This window comes from Pararge aegeria, chromosome 18 (genome assembly GCF_905163445.1).
Source record: "Pararge aegeria chromosome 18, ilParAegt1.1, whole genome shotgun sequence".
Taxonomy (NCBI): domain Eukaryota; kingdom Metazoa; phylum Arthropoda; class Insecta; order Lepidoptera; family Nymphalidae; genus Pararge; species Pararge aegeria.
The window spans coordinates 11,963,121-11,982,891 of NC_053197.1; the positions used below are offsets into that span (position 1 = coordinate 11,963,121).

General features: G+C 35.0%; 1 protein-coding gene across 1 annotated transcript in view; it reads left to right on the forward strand.

Annotated features, from left to right (window-relative positions):
- The first annotated feature begins 2,660 nt into the window (after window positions 1–2,660).
- The window catches only part of LOC120631567 (transmembrane protein 151B-like), a 39,468-nt gene continuing 22,357 nt past the window's right edge, over window positions 2,661–19,771 (forward strand). The window contains exon 1 of the mRNA XM_039901201.1: window positions 2,661–2,702. The gene's annotated coding sequence lies outside the window, so the exon portion shown is untranslated. The remainder of the gene's footprint in view (window positions 2,703–19,771) is intronic.

Below are 19,771 nucleotides of genomic sequence, written 5' to 3' on the forward strand. Positions count from 1 at the left end.
GGTTCGATTCCCACAACTGGAAAATGTTTGTGTGATGAGCATGAATGTTTTTCAGTGTCTGGGTGTTTATATGTATATTCTAAGTATTTATGTATATTATTCATAAAAATATTCATCAGTCATCTTAGTACCCATAACACACGCTATGCTTACTTTGGGGCTAGGTGTGTATTGTCGTAGTATATTAAAAAAAAAAAAAGTGAAGTTTGACTTCATGTCTACGCGCTTTGGAAGCGGTCGTGCCAAAAGCGGGCGTCGGCTACTTCGAAGACTGCACGTACTTTACAACCGCAGTGTGCGCAGTGAATTGTTATTTAATAATTAAAAAAAATAGTAACTATATTATTGGATACCTCGCATAGTTTCAGCAAAGTTTGTAATTGTGCTGCAAACTATTTGAGTGAACACGCTTTTTTTGTTTCGTAAAAACGGATCCCGTAGTGTTTATATTGTCATTATACTAATATATGGTGAAGGAACAGAATAAAGATATATCTAAATGGATTATTTAATGCTTATAAAAAGAAGAATAAACCTCTTTCCACTGTTGCGTCGCAGTAAACCCTAGAACTAAGGCATCTTGTCCCCACATAACCGAGCTGTATCTTTTTGTCTAGTATCTTTGTGCGATGCAAACAACTAGGAACATTTCCCTCGTTGAAATAAAATGTTTTGCGCAGGACAAAAGGATGTCCTTTTAACATTTTTTATGACGCGGGAGTAATGAGATATTTTTTCTTAACCTTTTTGTTGGGATATAAAAGCGAGACGCTTTTACAATATTAAAAACTGGTCAAGTGCTCGTTAGAAAACGCCTCAGGTAAAAACTACTCACCTAAACGAAAATCACGAATTACTTATCAATGGCAAAGAAGTTTTTGTGATTGACTTTTCTAAAAATAGAGTAATTACGTGATTAGAGGTCGGGTTAAGCTTGTGAAATAATAAACTCCTGATACTAGTGGTGTACAAATAAAGAGTTAAATAAATAAATACCCGGGGCAATTATATTCATACTCTTGTACGAATCCCTGCATGCACCTCTAACTTTTCTAAGTTATTAAATTAAAAATTCAATTAAAATATCACTTGCTTCGACTGTGAAGGAAAACACCGTGACGAAACGTGCATGCCTGAGAGTTTCCTATAATCTTCTCAAAGGTGTGCGGAGTCCACCAACCCGCACTGGGCCAGCGTGGTGGACTATGGCCTCTCATTGTGGGAGAAGACCCGTTCCCTGTAGTGGGCCGGTATTGAGTTGATATGTATAATGACATTTTATCAATAAACATCTGGAGTTCGGAAGTTGCTGTCACCCACGTCTGTACTTCGTATTACTGGAGCAGATCCACCATCATATGCTCTAAAAACGATGATGGTTATGATGATGATTCATGATACTCTTAAACTCGGCTAGCCATCGTTAGATCAACTTGATGAAATGTTTAAAATCAAAATCTTCACCAAATATGGTTCACCAAATTCATCGCATGCGTTCTGTGGGTATTTTTAAAAAATACAAGACAACTCTTGACTTGAATTGATGTATTAAAGCCCAATATGCAGTATTAAACATCCTTGGGTCTTTTGATGGTGATGATAATAGGCGTTGGACGCTGGAGCTTTAAAACGCTGAAATGGTAAAAATATAACAAAAGACGCACCGTTGGTAGGCACTCCAATAGGTTGACCGATGACGTCACATGACCCAGTAGTAAAAGTTTATTAAATAAGACTGAGAAAAGAAAGCACACAAACGAAAATAATCTAACGGTCTCATATAAATAACATGAATTATCTACTCTGGTTTCCTGTAATTACAACTCTTACGTACAAACGTAATACAATTCTTAAGGAATACGCCTGGAACCTAATTCGTACATTCATCGGATTAGATCGTGTATTGCGTATTTCCATATATCATTGCTTTAGTGAGATTAGGAACTAAACCTTCTTTCTCAAGGATGTTAAGAGGAAAAAAAATTGTGTCAAGGCTAACCTTTGTGAAGCTTTTATTTTTGTCACAAGTAACAACGCTTTTGACTTTGCTTCCATCTCCTAATAACAGCAATTAAAACCTACAGTTAAATAAAATCTCCCTCATAAAGAAAAATTATGAGGCCTTTTCCGCCATTAAATGTTCTACATTACTCTTATTAATCAATTCATTGCCTTGCAATGAAGTATTTTCTAGAAATAAAACAAAGGAATATTAAGGCTCTCAGTTAATTTACTTACGGGGAAAACTGAGGGAAAACTGCAAATAGTGGCGCTTCCAGCTTGAATAGAACAACGCGTCGCCATGGTTACGGGACGCCGCGGAGCTATCGGCCGCCCTCCGCAAACCGCAGTAAGCTCCCGACCGTTTCATTGTACGGACGCGGTTAGGTCCCTCTCGTTAATAAATCGATGTTGTTCTTCATTCGTAAATAAAGTCTTTGCTATAATTATTTTAATTAGAATAAAATATATTTTTTAAGTGATAATTGACAAAAAAATTGTATGAAAAGTTGCACCATGACTGTACGTGGTCTTGTAACACTTGAAGGGCGATTTTGGATGCAGTTCACGTGTTTATATGTGAGGCTCAGTGTTTCGTGTTCGTGAACCATGAAGGCTTTGTCGATAGAGTCTGTGTTTAATAAAGAAACATGACGTCCCAGGAGCGTGCGAACATTTTCTCCGACGATGATGAGGACCTGGTAAGTTTCGCGGTACGATTATATAAGCAGGTAGGTACTCCTACCTACCTATCCCCGCTTTTGGGCCCGATCCAAGAGGGGCTCGACGTTGTTACATAAACTGGAATCTGCAGTACCCGCTGAATATTTTGGTACTATAAATAATGCAGTATGCGCTGAGGGAGTAACACTTTATTTTATAATAAGAGTAATAAGTTTCCTGAGGGAGTTAATGTTTATAATATCAAAGTTTTCTTCTTTAATTATTATTTAAATGCCAAGATAGTATTAATATTAAGTACCGTTAGCTTAATCACCATAATCATCATCCTTCGTCTATTGACATCTCACAGCTTCGTTCAAATCTTTGCTCTCTCAGTAGAGCATTGAACCACCATTCTGCTCCAATGCGGATTCATGGGCAAAAAAAATATTATTATATGTTGGGAATAATCGCTTATACCGCTACATTCCTAAACGTGCTCTGCGAAGCACGGGAAAGAGTTACGCTCAGTTCCAATTACCGGGCTTGTACTTGAAAACTTATAGTTATTGGCCTAGCCCGTAAATCAAACTCAAGACCTTGCGAGATTAATATGTTGACAAAAACCTAAAATTATGCATAAAAAAGCATTTTTATTAAATTCTAAAGGAATCATACTACATCGGCTGCCGAAGTTTGTAGCACTTCCTTAGTCTATCTGTCTGTCTGAGGACATAACTTTTTGAGGTGAAGTACGGCTTGTTATAAATTTTTACTGAATATTTCGTTTCACTGTAAGTGATTCCATTTTTATGTATCTTATGATCATTTTTACATTTATCGTACATACTGTTGAGTACCATTAAAGTTGATACAGTGGTTATTTTGCCCTAATTTTTGTAGATAAACTTAAACTTAGCTTAAAACCTTTTTTTTTGAATAGCTTGTCGTTCACTGTAAGGTGCACCGCACAATCGTAATGTTATTGTTTGTAGAAGTAATCCTTCAATAAGCCTCACACACACACACAGGCAATTTTATCGACAATATATATGGAAAATAAGTTTATAGATAAGATAGACTTTTTTATTGTCAGTTTAGTATTTTATCCACTTTACAAAATTACTGTAAAAAGTAGACTTTTGATAAAAATAACTCAATAAGTGCGTAATATTTTACTGAATTGATTGGTGTTTTTACAAATTTGCTATTAATTATTATGAAAATTATAAATATAATTCGAATTGTTTAAAATTTTTATTGAGTTAAAAAAAAATTCATGAAATTGTAAATGCATTGATGCATTGGACTTCAGTCTTCTACTGTGACACAGATGGCGCAAAGATACCTTGTGGTGTCTTATTCTTAATACCTATTTTGTAAACTGATGTAACAGCTTCCTAATGTTTGCTGGTTAAAAAAAAATATATTAATGTGTATACATATGTAAAGATCTACTTTACATATGAAATTGGCGTTTTGTAAGGGAACGTTTTTAAACATAATATATTTATTCAGCCAAATTATGTACCATCTCTGCACTTTTGCCTTCTCAAAGATAGTTAATTGATCCCTTTACTAAATAAAACCATTCGGACGGGAATCTATATAATCTTTGAAGGCGCTTTGGGCTTGCCCATCGTTGTTTATTTTTTCCCGTGCAAAAAGTTATCCAAATTTCGGAAATAATGGTAATCTGTTGGAGCCAGTCTAGGGAGTACAGTGGATGTCTCAGACATTCCAATTGAAGCTGCTCTAATTTGGTAGCCGACTGTTGTGCAGAGTTTATTTTAGCAGTGGCCTAGAACAATTGACAAGCCTCGGTTACTTAGCTGCCAGCTTTTCCATTATGGTTTGTAGTTTCTGACGATAGACATCCGCCATAATCGTCTGGCCAGAGTTAAGAAAGCTGTAGTGAACGAAACCGGCATTAGTACACCAGACGCTCACAAGTAATTTTTATATAAATAAATTTTAGTTTCGGCAGGAGTTGGCTGGCTATTGCTATGAGCGTTTCGGATTATCGTACAGGATCCACTTATCATCACAGTTAATGATTCGATTTAATATCCCTACATTATTCTGCCGGTTGGTCGAGCGTTTGTCGGTTTGCTGCACTCAATTCATGAGGTTTTGCTACAAGTAGATTAAAATAGTTTTATCACTAACATAGCAGCTGTAGCTCGGACGTGGTTTGCGATGGAACCGTTTTCACAATAGTCTTAAATTCTTCATTATCTACTTTGGTGTCTGGCCGTCCACGGCTTGTTTTGCAGGTTGAAATTCAATGAAAAAAAAGGTTGAAATCAAAAACGCACTGTTTTCTGTTGCGACACCGCTGCCATACACATCATCTGTTCCAGCCGTTTCTGCAGCACGGTGCAACTATGGAACTCGTACTTTTAAATAACGTGATATTTCAAGTTTTCCATTTTGTAAACTGAGTGACGCCAAGATAAAATCAAAAGAGGGAAAAGCAAATAAATTAGATTTAAATTGAAATTCCTAACTAAAAAGAAGATTTTTGAGATCAAAGTGACCAGTACGACAAAACGACAATTTCATATGTAAAGACCTAATATAATGGCTAACCACATATAATTGTGGGAACAAATTTGGCTTGTTATTCTGAAGTTGCCTGCGTCAAATTATAGAGCAGTATCAGCAACGTGAAATTGCGCAAATAAGTCAAATAAGTATTTAAATTTTAAAACCAACAAGTGAAACGGAAATAGCACAATAACTTTGACAATAGCCACTTTCGAATGTTTTAAACCCATATATTTCCTACTCGTTTCTCACTTATTTTTGAAAAACCAAAAGCCAATTAACACTATATACTTATTTATAAATTATAACCGTACGTACTATTTTACTGCAAAGTTTTAGCAAAATTTGTTCAGTAGTTTTTGCGTGGAAGAGAAACAAGTCGGAAAGAAGAAGCGTAGGACAGTAGGATAGAATACAATTACACAGAACCTTAAAAATACTGACATAGACTATAATCTATTAGATACATTGTTGTCAAGTGTTGTTAGACATTGTTGTTGGGTTACCTTACATTTTTTTTCGTGACCTTATCAGATTTCTTCTATTTCGCCGGCTCGTAATCATAGAATATAGGGTTGCGTGTTTAGGTAAAGGACAAAGGTAATGGCTTAAGACGTAGCTTTGGCGTAAAAATCGGGTAGTTCCATTCTTCTATATCTTGCGTTACGTTTACAAGCCCACATGTTCAATCTTCCAAGTGAGCAATATAATATAGGTAGGTACTTACTAAAGTTTCCTTTGTCTTTCGAACGAAAACGTGAGAGCCATAATAACCATATGGAACGACCTTGGCAACAATCACGTGTACACCAGAACGTGTTGAGTGGCTCCGAAAGCTCTTCAGAAAATACTTTTTTATGTGGTATGCGATTTTACAACCGACTTTCAAGCTTAGCGATTCCACGCGTATTTTTTCGAACCAAATTTTCATTAGACAGTCTAGCGTAATTTGAGATTGGAACCTTATTTCACAAAATGTGAAAAAAACAAGCATAAATGAAACCCACTGGCTGCTGCAGCCCAGCGCATTAGCTGCTGTTGCCATTGATTTCGATCTCCGGATGTCAAAGATTATAGAAATTGAAGCATATCAAAGTCAAAGTCAAAAATATCTTTATTCAAGTAGGCCCATAGGTGGCAATTTTGATGCGTACATTACATGAGAATTACACGGTAGAGAGATGATGGCGATAACCATATTAATAAACCTAAAACTAAAGCTACGAGGGTTCCAAACGCGTCCTGGCCTAAGAAGGAGCCCACAACAAACTTAGCCGGGTGTTATTTTTTTTGTTATCACCATCTAACATTGTCATTTAAAATTATCATTTCGATTATTCCATAAGTACTAATCTCAATTATGAGTTCTCTTTTTTTTTGCTATGTTTCTCCGAATAGGTATCTGAAAAAATTTTAGTGTTGATACTCGTAGTTATGCCTAATTAAGATTAAGATAATTGTGCGCATCAATTATAAAACTTTACGGATCTTTTTAGAACTTCTAGACAAAAGTAAACCATACCTCATCAGTAGAAAGAACAAAAGTTTCGTGAACAGTATACTTTTGAACAGTCTCATTTTGGCAGGCTTGCTTTAAGACATTCTTGTGAAGGTCATATCTAGTAATTGAAATTCTATCCTGTTCCTGTTGTCCCGTTGATCTTAAATGGAATAAACAAACAAAAAAACTCTTCGCTCTTGATTCTTAATAGGTGCTTATATCATGTATATATGATGGTTAATGATGATAGCCCAGAGGGTAAGGCTTCAAAACTATGTGCGTCGAGTAATATGCGTTTTCAATTAAAGCAATAAAATATCACTTTTTTTAATGGTAAAGGAAAACATCGTATGAAACCAGCATGCCTGAGAGTTTCCCATTATTTCCTAAAAGGCGTGTGATGTCTATCAATACGCACTTGGCCAGCGTTGCTAGGGCCTAAGCACTTCTCATTCTGAGAGAAGGACCCGTGCTCTGTATTGATGATGATAATGAGGTGAGGTTCTTTTCTGGTATCGAAATACTGTAATGGTAGATTAAAAACTCTTACTTTAAAGATCTAACTCATCTACACTCGAAAAACCTTCATGACACTTACACAAAGAACTCGGAAACTATTTTCGAGTTCGTTGTACTCACAACATGAATCTAACTTCGAATGCGAAATGTAAATTCTTTATTTTCGTACCTACCTTTTCCATGTTAGTTAGGCTTACTGAGTACCCAGAAGGGGAGGCCGAGACCGTAATTACGGCCCGTGTTTGTTGTAATTTATGATATCCTGCCTTAAATGATGCTTTGAGGAAAGTCCTGCGAAAATGGGGGTAAAAATAGTTTTCTTGGCTTTACAATATTTCCCTTAGCTTAGCTTTTTAACACCCGACGCAAAAACGATGAGGTGTGTGTGTGTGTGTTTCTGCTGTGTCATCATATTTCGCGAGCGGATGCACCGATTTTGATTTTGTTTGTTTTTTTTTGTTTGAATGGTGAATTAGTCGGGGTTTTTATTAACTGTTTGATGAAAATCGGTTCAAGATGGCCACCGCCACAAAATTGCGTATAACATATTTCTTTACAACTCCATCAATATGGTGATACCCATAGCCACATTCGTTACGTTACGATATTTTTAATATTTTGTGTCTGGTTTAGAACGGACTTGGCATCAAAATTAATGACAAGTACAACATTTCAATTTACTGATGATGTAATAATGGCAGAGACTCTGGGAGGCCTTAATACAATGCTCAATGACCTCAGCAGAGTTTCTCAACAGGCGGGCCTAGGTAGGTCCAATTTTGAGAAAGAGGTGAATCCAACTGGGATTTGTAGCGTTTGGGAAATGGGCATCTTTAAAATCCCTTAGTGCCTGAAGACCAAGGTCTCAGAACGTGCTGCCAGTGATGACTTACGCCTCCGAAACGTGGTCGAATAAATAACAATAGAGTTCAATTCTAAAGCGATTTCTAAGTGTCTAATACCTATTCAGGTATTGGATAAGTGACCAGGACTAATGGTGTTAAATGCTCTCTAAGGCTTAAGGAAAGGTTAATGCCAAATAAATTCTAATGCCAAATAAAATCTAACGCCAAATAAATCTAATGCCAAATAAAATCTATCGACGCGGGGCTACCGTGTAGTTACGACCTAACGTCATTCGACAACTGATTAACTACGACCAGTTAAGTTTCAAACGTCATCTATGTTTTCTAAACTTAACAGGACCAGCCCAATTATTTATTATCTGTAAAAAAAAATCATCCATACTATGTCCTCCCTACGAATTCTCATATAACTTAATTCAGAATAAATATGATACTGTACTATAATAACCTACTGAATAATGAAATATTCAAGATTCTGAGGGTAGATTTTTATAATTTATATGTATGATATCTATGTAAATTTAATATGATTGCTAATCAAATGATATTTATAAGATTTATATGATTTCATTCTACATGAATATTTATTCTTTAAGAGAAGTAAATAATTGTTTCAATTCAAATATACCTGGCTTAGTTTGTTGCGGACTTGTTTTTAAATCAAAGTGCGTTCTGAATTTGATAGCTTTAATTTTAGTCTTAATAATTACCGCCATCTTTAGGTATAGAGCAACGGTAACGTTAATTTGGGAATTGATAATTTCGGAATTTTCTCTGGTGGTGGGAGGTTTCTGCCGTGGCTAGTTACCACCCTACCGACAAAGACGTACCGGTAAGCGACTTAGCGTTCAGTTACGATGGCGCGTAGAGACCGATTAGGCGTATGGGTTTAATATAACTGCTGAACTCAAGGTAGGGCAAGGATAGATTGCAGTCAAGTGCCAACTGTAGTGCAATAAAAAAAACTTGTTAAGGTTATTTTATTTCGAATTCCGGACCAACGAGAAGGTTAAGTTATCAAAAGGCACCATGGATATCTGCAGCATCATAGAAGCAACATGAATGGCTTTGAAGAAATAATTCTCAGTGCTTACAAAATAGCTTAGGTATCCATAGCTGGACTACGCTATCATAGAATTAAGAATACACAGAACCCTCTTCCAGCCATTATTGCATGAAGTGCGTTGTGTCCAAAAACAGTGAAAACCTCCGCGCACTTCTGACTTTACACCTGTGGTATGTTACAAGCTCACAAACTTATGTTCATTTTCCCCATTTTATTAAACGTTTCGAACATTAGAGGTAAAATAATTACTATCAACTGCTAAATGGAATGAAGTGACTAACCGCCCAGCCTATTCGAAAAACACTACTAAAGTAGAGTGGTTTTTGATGCTTCATATTAGTACACTGTACACGGTTTCTGTATGTTCTTAATTCTGTGACTTCGATAATGTAGGGAAGTTGGCACTGAGTTTCTGTTTGTCTTACAACGTAAAACGAAAATTCTGAAAGTATCGCGAAACCCGCAGTTCTGGTAGGCAAAGTTTACCGACTCACGTTCAAAGAGATAACTTCGTAGAAAACTGGCATCTGTTCCTTGAATCATCTTGCGATTATAGCCATTATTCCGAGAGTCATAATGTCTCATATCATCAAAACAAGCGTTAAAGCAAAGAAATTAAATTAGAAAGTTTTATGAACAAGGTTTTTAATCTTATTAGGTTGTTTAATCGTATATGTTTTTTTATTTTTTATTTTTAATAATTGACGGACAAACCACATGGCCTACCTGATGGTTAGTGGAAAACCATTGCCTATAAACAGAGCAACACTTCACGCAGGGCATGCAAGGAGTAAGTCCTGCAACATGCCGCACCGTGTCCATTTGAGCCGTAGGGGTTAAGCCTCATGCGCCTGGAATTCCACCGGCAACCTCGCCCTTCAGACAATAGCTTAGAGGCAGAACTAAGAATGTCGATAGCATTTCCGACGGCCGACTGGCGCAGTGGGCAGCGACCCTGCTTTCTGAGTCGATGGCCGTGGGTTCGATTCCCACCACTGGAACATGTTTGTGTAATTAACATGAATGTTTTTCAGTCTCTGGATGTTTATCTGTATATTTTATTTATCAGTGGCGTGCACAGGGTTTTCGACCAGGGTATACATAAAGCAGGTAGGTGGCATAAAATGGAAAAATTCCCCTTAAATACGACTTATATAAAATAATTTGGGTATGCAGTCCTTTTGTGCATGTATGAAATGCACGCCACTGGTATTTATGTATATCATTCATACAAATATTCATCAGTTATTTTAGTACTTATAACACAAGCTACGCCTACTTTAGGGCTAGATGGCGATGTATGTATTGTCGTAGTTTATTTATTTTTTATTTATTTATTCCCCGCACGAGCTCTGCCACAAAAAGCTCTCAATCTTTCTTCTTCTATATCCATACATATTTTATCTTGACTGATTCATCAACCTCCAGATCACATCGCTGGAACTTTTAAGCTAATATTCACAAGGTTGAGTGTGATTATGCAAAAATCCACCGCTAAGTAAAGTGGGTGTTAAAAGATTGTATTAAACTGCTGTCAACTACAATTATCATTTAGGTACGTCAGTACTTTTATTTATATTACTTATCTGAGTCGTTGGTCTAGTGGATAGCATGTTCGGCTGCAGATCACGAGGTCTTGAGTTCGATCCCCGGGTCGTGCTAATAAATCATCATCATCATTATCATCAGCCTGCAAGCATCCACTGTTGGACATAGGCCTTTCCGAGAGCACGCCACCATCCCCAGTTCTCCGCCTTTCTCATTAAGCCGCTAATAAATAGTGTAGTTTTTTTAGCATCAGCCTGGAATTTGGAAATAGGTGATGATCCACAACCGTGCCTTAGAAGTTGTCGGTTCTACTGCTGATTATTTCTGACGGTATAGAAACTGCCGTTCCATCGAACTACAAGAGTGAGGGAATAAAGAAACGATAGTGCACCTGTGTTAGCATGTACACTTCTCTGGAAACCTCGAGAGAAATTAACTAGGAATATATTCCATTCCAGGCAGATAAGTGAAACTTTTCGTTCTCGCTCATGTTGTCCTAATCTTAAGGCAGCTTGGCAGAGATCGCTACTAAGCGATAAGGCCGCCTTTTGTTTTCTACTTCCATCTTTGTATTTCTATTGTACTTTTATTTCCATAACTTCATAAGGAGTTAAATAATAATAATTAGAATGGAGGTTACGGAAATAACGGTCGAATCAACACCGTTCCGATAGTCGTTTTAGTCATTGGTCTTCTCGCGAAATGCTTCGGCCAATATCTTCATTAGCTTTCGCTTGATCGTTAGATCAAGGGTGGGATACAGAAGGCAGTAGTCCTTGAAACGGCGCGTATTGTGAGGAGGTTCCTCACTCTGGAGCCTTGATCACCGGTTGCTTGGGCATTCAAAAACCCCGCAAGTGGAGAAGTGGATGTTTTTTTATAATATTTTTTTAATAGTGTTGTTTTTATTTATATAAAATTAAATAATTATTAAGGATTAAAAAAAATTAAAATCAATCAATGAAAGACAATAATAATAAAAACAAACCCTCTCTAAACTCTATGCAGATACTGACAATTTCGTATAAAAAAAACCTTTATAACTACCTGGTTGGTTGACCTAACATGGAATTACACTCGGGCTTACGGCGCATCGTCAAATATGTTAACCATACCTATGAAGTTTGCTAAATAAAGCCAAGGGACATTTCACAAGGCCGATATTCACCGTGTTAAAAAAATACAAAATGGTTCGTTAAATCCGAATGTATTACACGGTAACGAAATAAAAATACAAAAGAGACAGTAATTCGGTTAGCTTTCTCCTTTGAGCTTCCTCTTCGGGCCCCTGTTCGACCTCTGAAGGGCGCTCTGCTCATTGACATTTTCCTAAAATTTATGTTCGAACTTTAAGAAGGGCTCTTAGAAAATTCGACGTTATCAAGGTATGCTGAATTGGATCAAATTATTGTTGGCCACGATTTTCTTATACGTACCTACAAAACTACCTCAGTGGTATTGTGTTTAGTATGCTGTCCTCGGTTCGATTACTGAGTCGGACCAAACATATTAGATATTTAGAAATGAAATGAAATGAAATGAAATTTATTCGCTGAATATGAGCTTACATAGGGTCTTATTATAATATAACATTCCTCCATATTCTACTATTAAGCATGCGAAATGTAAAATGCACAACAAGAACAATCATTACACATGTCTGCATAATCTTGTTGAGCAAGCATTGAAAAGTTATTTATTAAATTATACAGGTAATATCAATGTTATCATAATAATGTCAAAATAATATCATTTTTGATTCGAAGTCAGATACTCGGATATTGCATAGAAACATTTTGTACACAGCCAATGCGCCAGATTTTTCTTAAAAAAACACGTAGGTTGATTGTGTTTCTATTAAGAATTCTTATCTTGAGATCACAAGATCTAAGTATATTCTATATTACATATTATAATGGGAAAATTAATATTAACCAATACATGGGAAAAACCCTTTATGGAGCACTGGGTTGGTACACACTCACACACCTAGTTCTCAAGAGGGTACTTACCTTAGTTAGGAGATTCTTAATTATTTATTATTTATAGGTTTCGCCAAATTTAGTTTACTAAAATAGTAAATAAGATAATTTTTATTGTTGTAGCTATAGCTTTTTATCTGAATTAAACGTTATTATTATTATTATGCACACCTAAGATAAGTCATTTGCCCTAATTGGAAATTGGAAAAGATCAATCTGCTGAGTTTTTTGCCAGCTCTTCTCAGTGGAATCTGCCTTCCGAACCGGTGGTAGAGTTACAACAAACAGACTGACTTTACGTTTCAAATGTACTTATAAATTAGACCTACTTGAAATAAATAAATTTTGTATTGTTTTTATTTAGATATAAATTAATGTACTTTAAGTGTGGGTGTAAATAATGTTATTATCTAATTAATGGCTAAATTGCAATTTTAAAAAAGTATGCCCCGGTATAACGTGGTACTTTAAGGAAAAAAATGATTATTCGCCGCGCGTTACTACCATTCCTAGATAACCGTCAGTTTAGGTTATGATGTGACCTCATCTTCAAGCCCGCCAACCCTCCTTGGAAAACACTCTAACCCTTCTCTTCGAAGGCAGTGGAGTTGGGAGAATATTGAACCGAGGATTATCACGATTATTATTCAACTTGAATAAGTGAAAAAGTTCACACACGTGGCTTGTGGGAGTGATAAAGTGACCGAATACAGATGATAACTTACCTACCTACATTCATGCATTCAAATGCACTGTGAGACTTCATAGTATTGATGGTAAATATATGGTTTTTGTGCTTAAAGATACGCGGGGACGTTCTTGGCGTGTGTACTTGTCAAGGTTAAAAGAAAGTAGAGCTTTCTAGCAAATAAACTATGACGTATTTTGTTCTTGAAATAGCTTTACCTGCATTAGAGTAGGTAGGTACCGATATGTTGTAAACATTGGTGGCCATGACCCAAATATTCACGTTCTTGTTTATAAGGCCAGTTCCAAGGGTAGGTTTAATTATGCTCAATCGATTATAATACTTTTTATAGTGGGAAAATCCTCGTGGATGGCACAAGGATGTGCAGAATTTGACATTACTTTCGCTCTTCCATGAGAATTTTAAGGCGAAAGAAGGGACCGTACGTTTAAAGGGTAGGAACCCTTTAAAATTCATCAACTATAGTGTATTATGAGTCGTGGGAAGGCTTTCGTACACAGGGAGTAATATGGTAAATTGTTTTTCTGTAATTGCAAGTTTGCACTGAATTTTGACGGCAACTGTGTTTAACAATATTTTCATTATGTTTTGCTCTGTTTAACGAGACACAGTCTCAACAGGTACTCTTTTGATCTGTGCAAAATAAAACAAAAATTTCTATCAATTTATGTGTTATCATTAAGTTGACTCTATTGTTTTCTGTGTTCTTTTATGACAAATAAAGCATTTTTTTATTTTTAATTTCTTATTTACATTATTCATCTTATTGGGCTCGCAAGTTCTTGTCCAAATGGTATGCTGTCTTGAATATCTATATCTATACTTATAATAAAACTGCAACAGGCAAAATTTGTAAATAGAAGATGTTTTTTTTTTTGAAACTCAAGCCAGAACTGTAATTATTGTCTTTCTGCCTGCAGAAAGTTTCAAATAGTGAGTAATGATAAAATTCCCGCACTTTTCAGTCGGTCGGTTAAATATGTAGGAAGAAGTTGCATCGCTATCATTAGTATTTGTTCTTAACGTGATAAAACTAAACAGTTATATTTGGACCTGCCAGCTGATTTACTGAGGAAGATTTTAGACTTTATAGCAGCATGCTGATACATATCATTTAAATGGTAGAATACGCCGTGGTTATAAGTATTTTTCCAAGAAATTTTCAGTATCACAGATCGAAAGTACATACGTCAGCATTTTTTTTATCTATTCTCTCATTCATCATGAGTATTCTCTCATTCCCTATTACACAAGACTCCCATTTTCATCTTGTAGTAACAACAGTCCTACTCAATAGAATGTTCCTATTTCGTTTAAATAAAAGTCCACTAGTAGTTAGCCTTTGCAATAAAACTTGATTGTAAAGGATGATGTGGTCTAACATGGTATACGGCCTAAGTAGTGGATGTAGAATATACAATTTAAAAAAAAACAACTAATCCACATTCCTTATTTATGCAACAAAGACGTATTTATAATGTGTCACACACGACGCTCACACTCCTTTTCCATTATATTACAAGAAATCTGTAAAGAATTTACCTACTTTTGAACTAGCTGTGCTTTAACACTATAGAAATCTTATATGTTTAATCTTATATAATATTTTATTTTAAACCTGTGGCTCGTGGATTCGTACGTGTTTTTTGTTTTTTAATAAATATTAGATATAAGCAGGCGTTTCTTTGCGGCATTCCATGTTATAGGTACTACGAAAATGAAGCTTAACTTACTATACTCCACAAAAAGCAGGGGAATCTGTTTCAGAGTCTCTTGCTTTTCTATTAACAGATCTTCGTCAACGTAGAGTACATTCACGTTTCGCTCTGACATAGGAGCATCCTCAGGAAATGTTGACTTTACAATGAATAATTGTTAAGCCAAAATCTCCTTAAGTCAATTAAGTTTTTAATAAATCCCGCGAGTAAATTCTTCCAGGAAAAATCTTCTCAAATTTCAGTCAAATTGTTTTACAAGATTTTGCGTGAAAGAGTACCAAACATCCATCCATCCTTACAAACTTTCGAATACCAATATAAAATTGATGATGATGATGATGATTAGTTTGATAGTATTTATTATTGAATAAACAAACGTGACTGCTAAAATCTAAATAGGTACCTACAGTTTGAGAAACGACAAGTAGAGAAAAACAAATATCGTCCGACAGAAGCACTTAATTAAACTTGAGCCCGATCTTGGAGTTTAGATGAGCTTATTATCAAATCGCTGACGTCGACAGCCTCTTGCCTTCGCACCGCTTCAAGTCAATTATTTAATTGCTTCAAGTGGCTTTGCTAATTTGAAATAGCCTTTTTACAAAGCGGATTTTATCTTTGATTTGTTAAAGAATAGAATTATACGAATGGAACATAAATTTACCACGATTTTCCTATCTGTTAAGAGTTAAAATCTTAACCTGTATATTTTCTAGTTAACCACAGCCTTTATTATCAACTCCTTAGCAGCTGGGTATTTTACAAGGATTTCTGAATTGATAGTGTCTTTTGTGTCCAGAGGCTGCTTCCTAATTAATTGATAATGCATGTTTATTTGTTTTATTGGACGTTCGTGGCATTAACTTAAAACATTTTTTAACTACCTGCTTTTTTATCCACTTAAGATTTTTAATAAAGTTATATTATTAATAAAGTTATAGGAATTATCGGTTTAAATAAGATTGTTAGTTAATATTAAAATATATTTATAGTACCTACCTAAGTACCTATTCCCAATTCTAAACTTTAACCTTTTGTACCTACCTATTTATATTGAGGGAATTTATTTATATGGAATATCTTGATTGATGTAGTGAGTAGGTGTGTGTTTATTAATTTCCTTAGAAGTTACCTTTTGTCGAGTCGTAATCATAAATTCTTAAGAATTTTACCGTAAACCACGTACGGTAAAATTCGTAAGAATTTATGATTACACCACAATAGTTTGAAGTCTACTTGTGAATTTTAGTTGATAAATTTATTTATTATTATTACTTATTAGGAAGTTAAATATTTAAATGGTGTTTTTTTATTATCTCATCAGATATAGCGCTCCTAAGATTGCAGGGGTTGAATTACCACTTGGACTTCGTAACAATGTCGTTATTTTCCAGACTTACCATGCTTAGCTACATTTACATTTTATTGCCCGGATATTTTCCCTTTATTTACTCTTTTTACAAATGTTTTCAATCTATAGTAATTTCCCTATATTTACTCTTCCTTAAAGTCAAAGTCAAGTCAAAGTCAAATATTTCTTTATTCAAATAGGCACATAGATGGCACTTTTGATGCGTTATTGTATACAAAATGTGTACATAGCAGTGAGTAGTGATGGCGATAACTACAATCGTAAACCTAAAACTAAAGCTACGAGGGTTCCAATCGCGCCCTGGTCTAAGAAGAAGCCCACAACAAACTTAGCCGGGTGTTCTTTTTGTTATCACCATCTCACATTGTCATTAGAAAAAATTTAAGAAGCAACCTGGTTAGAGCAATTGTTTACACCCAAGCTTTTTTATCGTTTACGTAATCCTTTATACTATAATAGGACTTTTCTATAAGCTGTCGCTTAATACAAACTTTGAACTTCTTTAGTGACATCCCCAAGATATCAACCGGTAATTTATTGTAAAATTGTATACAATTTCCTTTAAATGAATTGCTTATTTTGTGTAGTCTAGTGTACTGCACTGCAAGTTTATTTTTGCTTCTAACGTTCAAATTATTGCAGTCACATTTTCTTTTAAATTTTGATATATTTTTGTGAACATACATTAAATTTTCAAATATGTATTGGCTATAGTGTCATTATTTTAACATCTTTAAATTTATCTTTCAATGACTCTTATTGAAGAATATTCATTGAAATAAATATTTAACTTTCTTACTGTGTAATTTATTTAAACCACTCTCTGCGAAATCTATCTCTCAGAGCTCTTTTTACATGACGCGACCTATACACGACCTTCGCATACTTATTATATTTGATTGCATAGGTGCTCGAGTTTTTTACGTGTCTAATAATTTCTTGGTTGTGGCAAGACGTATGTGAGTATTTCTGAAAACCTTCAACTCTGTCATCGTATAAAACGTGCTAAGCCGTATCTCACATGCCAGCGTATTTAATTATAAGCCCTTATAAACTTCAAAATTGGACTGTATTTTAATTAGACGAACTTCTACTTTTTGAAAGAGATTAAAGCTCATATTTGAATTGGCTACAGTTACAGTTTATCTACTTAAAACATAGAGAATTATCAACTGAAAATATAATGAAATGAAACTCATTGTTGTCTTCTTACAAAAATGAAAAGACGAAATTGTTTATGGCTTCACGTATTTTTAACATTTATTAGGTAATGTATTTTGGTTGCAATCTTACTCGATGGTAAGTAAGAGTGTATCGAGGTGAAGCTCTTTCTAAGGTTCTTCGGTAATAAAAAGGTGGAAAATTAAATTTCATTCAGTTGGTTCAGAAAATATACATGAAACGATTTGTTTTCTTTCTTTGTTTATTTTTCTGTGTGTTTTTTATCGTTCTTGTTGTGACTATTGTGAAACCATCGTCAAAACGGAAAGGATATGAATATCTAATCCATCACCTCACAATAGTAAGAAATAAAACGAGTAAATCATATTTTTTTTCTTTTGAAGTTATACGCCTTTTGGCGCGTTAGGGAAAAATTATGAGAGTAAATTTGACGAAAGGTTTGACGATGTACACTCCGATTGTCAAAGTCTGCAGGCTCATTCCGGTGATTTAATTGATTCAATTGTACAAAATCTCAAATTTTAATGTTGTGTGAAACTTAGTTGTCCGATAATTAGTATTCCAAATTTAATTATGTTTACTATGTCCATATGTAGAAATATTTTTATTGTAATATTTAAATAAACTTTATTTAACTAGAGCTATGTAAATCTTTCAATGTCATCATCATCACATCAACCGAGAGTCTCCACTGCTGGACATAGGTCTTTAGTAGGGAGTTCCAAGTTCCACGGTTCTGAGCCGCTTGGATCCAGCGGCTACCTGCGACGCGCTTAATGTCGTCTGTCAACCTCGTTGGGGGCCGACCAGCGCTGCGCTCACCAGTTCGGGGCTGCCATTCCAGCACCTTGGGACCCCAACGTCCATCCTTTGTCCCGTCTCTTCAATGTATTAAATACCTTTTTTCCATAGTTAGTATCGTTTTTTCTACAAACGTAGAATAAGGCCAAAGATAAAATTTTCAAAAAGATAATAATCTTGTTACGCCAATGAAGTATAACTTCTAACGCGTTTACATATGTACACACACTTGCAATGCATAAGGCTTGATGTTAGATTTATCTCCGATTCAAAAATATTACTTATTTAAAATTAAATGGTAAAAATTTTCTATAAAAAATAACATATATATATATATATATATATATTGTGGTACATTCTGAAAAAATCATAACGGGCCCAAATAAAACTAATAAAAAAACTTAATATTTTATACTGACTCTATACTTCTGAATCCAACTTCAAAAATATTGTGAACGCTTGATAGGCGGTTGTAATAAGACTGATGTATTTTAATAAATTAGTTTTTGATATGACTTTATAACATTACCACAACTCTGAGAAGTTTACTATTCCAATCGGTTTTATACTGGATTTATATTCATTATACGGAACGCATGATAAATTAAAAAAAATTGTTTCATACAGGCTCGTTTGCGGATTAATTTTACCGGGCTTGCAATAACTTTGTTGCATCCGTCACTCTGTCAAATTGGATGTCATAATATTTTAATACCCTCAATGTACCCTTTTTGAGTTAATGGTTAAACTCTTTCGTTTCAGTACTAGGTCTTATTACATGAAGCACAAGGATGGTTTTACAATAGATATATAAAATGTGTTTGAGTGCACAATATCAGTGATGGAATAAAGTCTGAGCGACCTAAATATCAAATGTTTTTATAACGAAGCCTCTACTTTGTGTTGACGATCTCATGGCAACTGCCATTAGTTAATAAAAACAGGAGGCCATTTATCAGTAAAATTGCTAATAGGTGTGTATGAGTTCTTGAGCTACAAGTTATACAAATTAACATATATAGCTAGTACTGTTTGTACTACAATATTACACATAAAAACAAATAATTAAACTCAAAAAGGTATAGAAATAGTATGAAAGTAAATTATCTAAAACAAGTAAAGTTATACCTACATGGGCTTGTGAAATTAAGGTCATTTTTTGGTGGCGGCCATCTACTAGTCAAGCCTTTTCATTTGATGGAGTTGTGAAAATGTAATGTAATAACAGGCAGGCACGCACGCACACACACACACTCGTAACTTTCCTTAGCAGACTTAGCACCCCGTCAATTT